At 37.6% G+C, this 4,952-nt stretch overlaps 1 pseudogene; it reads left to right on the top strand.

Moving 5' to 3' along the window:
* The first annotated feature begins 589 nt into the window (after positions 1-589).
* LOC109213632 lies at positions 590-4,048 on the top strand (annotated as a pseudogene).
* The last annotated feature ends 904 nt before the right edge of the window (positions 4,049-4,952 follow it).

The following is a 4,952-nucleotide window of genomic DNA, read 5'->3' as shown; positions in this document are numbered from 1 at the left end:
GATAGTTTACTAGAGAGTGTGAGAATCCAGAAGCCTTGTATAGAAAGGGTTTGGGATGAATTAGTTAGTCCTGGTCTTTTTAATGTGTACTTTTTTAAATGATAATTTTCAATGGTTGTAATTGTTCGACTGACTTCTTGAGAAATGAAAGACTAGAAGTTGCACTTGAGTTTTTGAAGAGAGCGGTAGAAGGAGGCCACCTTGGAACATTGATTATCTTTTAGAAATTAGATTATAGGCCGCGATAAAATTATTTAGTTTCATCAAGAACCCTCCAAAGCTAGCGCTGTTGTATTTGCAACAAAATTAAGCGGGAATTTTGCTATAATTCGACAAAATTGCTCATATGTGCAGCTTGGTTAGACAGATCTGGTATTTCTGAAATTACTTCTTGGTCAAAAATCATTAAAGAGTTAATATCAGAAACTTGAGGATCTAGATATGCAGTTCCTCGATTGTAGGCATACTACCGAAGTTTCATTAAAGACTTTTGAGTCAAATGGAGGCAAGGATGTGAGTGAGAGTGCATGTGTACCAAGTGCCAACTAATATCTTGTATAATACTAAAATGGGAATATGTGGCAACTAAAATGCAATGAAATCATTCATCAAATGCTGCCATGGTCCATGCACGGAGTTTTGGCCCAACTGTTGGATCAGTTGATGTTAGTACTGCTTCTTCAGGGACGAGTGATGATCTCTATGTTCCTATTAACGATGAGGTTGTCAAAATATCTGCTGTTCTGTTGCGACCACGTTACTCAAAAGTGTCTGACACGACAAAGGAAGGATCCTCTGAGCTGGATGATCCTCTAGTTGGTGTCAATGTGCGGAGGATGCATTCCACAGCTGAATTTTTATTAAAGCCTGGGGATCTTTCGGTGGTTTATATTTGTGAGTTGCCTGAAATTAAGGGAAAATTTGATCCCAAAAAGGCTGCTGCTCTTGGGTTGAGGCCTGGCCCAAAATACCGTGAATTGCAACTTGGGAATTCAGTAAAGTCAGATCGCCAAGATATCATGGTAAGTTAAAGGATTATTTTTTGCTTCGTACTTATCTCATTTGTTTTCAATGAACTTTTGCGCAGGTTCGTCCCAGTGATGTATTGGGGCCTTCTGTTGCTGGTCCTATTGTACTCGTTGTTGACTGCCCAACACCATCTCATCTGCAAGAATTGTCGTCTATACATTATCTTACTCCATATTATTCATATCCATCCGAAGAATCCAAGGAAATGTGCAAAATAGTTGATTGTGTGATACACCTAGTCCTGCTTCAGTAAACATGTTCAACTGAATATCAGCAATGGATGTCAAGATTTTGCGAGGCGCAGCACATCATGGCAGGACATCAGCCGTGAGTAACCTTTTAACGTTCTCATCTTTTCAGGCTGATATACAGCTTTTGTGCTGTTATATATATTTCCTGCTTATACCAGGTAATATGATTTTTCTTGTACAAACCGCAGGAAGAATATTAAAATTCCAATTCTGAAGTCGAGTGCAAGAATTGCCTCAAGACTGAATTATTTGTGCCCTCAATTCTTTCCTGCGCCTGGTTTTTGGTCCCTTCCGCAGTTGAAGAGCTTACTCTCAGTCTCTAAGACCCCAAGTGAGGTACATTAGTTTACTTTGGACAGTGATTTAATCTTGGGTATACTTGTTCAATTAAGAAATTATAATTATAACTTTTTTTTGCAGTTCTCTTCATGTCAAGTTACGGCAGAGAACCTCCTCAAGGTGAGAAAGTTTATTTAATTTGATCCAATTGCTTCTGGCGCAAAATTAGAACCTAGAAACTGCATACCAATTTTTGGTTTCATTTTGTTAGGAATGCGTTTGAATTTTCCATAAGATTTAGTGCAATTGACCTCATGCATTGTTTGACTTTGATGCTGGGTTGGACATCATTCAAAATGAACTTCTTTTCGTCGAACAGTTTCATCTTCGTCCATATGCGCAGCTTGGGTTAGACAGATCTGGTATTCCTGAAATTACTTCTCGGCCAAAAATCATAGAAGAGTTAATATCAGAAATTCCTGAAATATCAGATGCTTCTGAACGTATTACCCAGATGTTGCATGACAACAATGTTACAAATGGAGGCAGTGCGACTATGCAGGCGAACAAAGTTATGATCGAAGAGCCCTGGTTGCATGAAACTGCATTACCTAGTTGTTTGAAAGGTGTAACAAGAGAGGACGTGGAGATTGTTCTTCTTGGAACTGGTTCATCTCAGCCTTCAAAATATCGGAATGTTAGTTCTATTTTTGTCAATCTTTTCTCAAAGGGAAGTATTCTGTTAGATTGTGGTGAAGGAACATTGGGACAGCTCAAAAGAAGGTAATGTATAAGTTCATAACCCTCAACTTCTATTTACATATGGTTTTTGTCTGACCTCAAATTGAGAGGGATAACGTGTTTTTTATTTAACAGATTTGGCATTGAAGGTGCTGATGAAGCCGTAAAAGGTTTAAGGTGTATTTGGATTTCTCATATTCATGCTGATCATCATACTGGTCTTGCAAGAATACTTGCTCTCCAACGCGATTTGCTCAATGAAACTCCTCATGAACCTTTAATTGTTGTGGGCCCAAGGCAGCTTAAGAGATTCCTCGATGCATACCAAAAACTTGAGGATCTGGATATGCAGTTCCTTGATTGTAGGCATACTACAGAAGCTTCATTAAAGACTTTCGAGTCAACTGGAGACAAGGATGTGAGTGAGAGTGCATGTGTACCAAGTGACCAAAAGAATGGTTCTACCTTATTTGCTAAAGGGAGCCGTATGGAGAGTTATTGGAAGAGGCCAGGCAGTCCGGTTGATGCAGCGGCTGCATTCCCATTGCTGAAGACATTAAAGGAAATTCTCAGAGAAGCAGGATTGGAGGCATTGATTAGCTTTCCTGTTATTCATTGTCCACAAGCATATGGTGCTGTCTTGAAGGCTGCTGATAGGACTAATAGCACTGGGAAGAAGATACCAGGATGGAAAATTGTATACTCTGGTGACACTAGGCCTTGTCCAGAACTAGTTGAAGCTTCGCGTGGTGCAACGGTTCTCATACATGAGGCAAGTTGTTATAGTGTCATTTTGGTTTCCCCTTTGATTACAAGTATATTTCCCAAATTCCGTTATTTGTTTATTTTTGGCTGTCCCAGATTACTGTTTACCTTCCTAATATTAGTATTTTACCACATACTATACTGTACTCTGGGCTTAACGCTTATCATGAGAATTTTAGTTGCCACATGTTCCCATTTTAGCATTATACAAGAACTCAAACTTTCATTGTACCTACTATCATGCAAAGTCAAACAGCATATTGATTTTCTGTGTTATGTTGTAATATGGATGCGACTCTCTAAGTGTTGAATAGTTACTGGATCACTGAGTATCATTCCATAGATAGCTTGTTTTTCTGAATATTGTTCCTTCTTGAACTGCAATTGTCCTCATAGCTCATGATGTCGTCAGTGCGAGTTGTATGTTAATGCTTTCTACAAACTTAATTTCGCTCCTCTTTTTTCTGCCTCTTTCCTGTTACATGTTTTCTTTTGTTGCTATTTATGGAGTCACCTTCTGATGGCTGACCTCGTCTTAAGTTGGATCTGGTTTCTCCATCTTCTTTTCTTCACTTGCAACTTTCAACTTGAATAAAATTTATAGTTTATTATTTCGGGTGCTTACTGCAGGCTACCTTTGAAGATGGCATGGTGGAGGAGGCCATAGCAAGAAATCATAGCACAACACAGGAAGCCATCGAAGTAGGGGACTCTGCTGGAGCATATCGTATCATCCTCACTCACTTCAGTCAAAGATACCCTAAAATCCCAGTTTTCGATGAAACACACATGCACAAAACATGCATTGCTTTTGATATGATGAGTGTTAACTTAGCAGACCTACCCATGCTTCCAAGAGTTCTTCCATATCTTAAACTGCTATTTTGTGATGAAATGATTGCTGATGAATCTGATGATATCGATGTTTCTACAGCAGCTATTTGAATTATTGAATAACACCCGCCATGGTAATTTATATTGATCTCCTTTGCAAACCACATTTTTGCAAACCTTTTGACTTATGTAAATTTAGGTAGAAAGTTATCATCAAAATGCAAAAAAATAAAATTCAGATGACTGTTGTAAAATTCGAAAGTCACTTTCTCATTTTGCAGATTCAGTATGTTACAGCTGCTTTGACCTCTGACTTCTTCCTTCAATCGTTTCTCTATTGAGTATATAAGCCCAGTTATCCCCCAGAAAGAAAGCATGTGAATCCAGAAACTGTTGAAAACCATACAAACTTAAGAAAAGCAGCAAAACTACAAAACGCAAGTAATAAATCACCCCTGACCTTTATTTTCTGAGAATACTAATCATTCCATTCAAGGAAAATTTCCTAAAAAGGAAAATTAACCAGTTGACTTTAGGTAGAAAGTTATCATCAAAATGCAAAAAGATTTTTTCAGTTGATTGTTGTAAAATTCGAAAGTCACTTTCTCCATTTAACGAGTGATTCAGTATGTTACAGCTGTTTTTGAGCTATGACTTCTTCCTTCAATCGTTTCTCTATATAAGCTGTTCAGAAGAATAAGGAGGGAATTTTTCATCAAAGAAAATCATTGCTCTCAAGAAGTGTTTGGCTGACATACTTGTTTATAGGAATTGTACGTGAAAATAACATGTGCCAACTAGTTTTCGAATAAAAAAATAGCCGGTTTTTGCAAAGTTATTGAAAAATGGTCACTATTTTATGCGGAGATAAAATCTGGACAAAAGTCCCATAGCTTAAACACAGAAAGTTTTAGCATAATATGCTGGTTATGGAGTTATTGCGTATAAACTTATTATGTTGGAACTCCAACACATTATGAAATTCTAATACATTATATTGGAATTTCATATGTAAAAAAATCGAACTTCAACATATTGTATTGGAATTGTTTC

The sequence above is a fragment of the Nicotiana attenuata genome, unplaced genomic scaffold, assembly GCF_001879085.1.
Source record: "Nicotiana attenuata strain UT unplaced genomic scaffold, NIATTr2, whole genome shotgun sequence".
In the NCBI taxonomy this organism is placed as follows: domain Eukaryota; kingdom Viridiplantae; phylum Streptophyta; class Magnoliopsida; order Solanales; family Solanaceae; genus Nicotiana; species Nicotiana attenuata.
The sequence above is the reverse complement of the archived record's forward strand: the minus strand, read 5'-3'. Positions and strand labels throughout refer to the sequence as shown.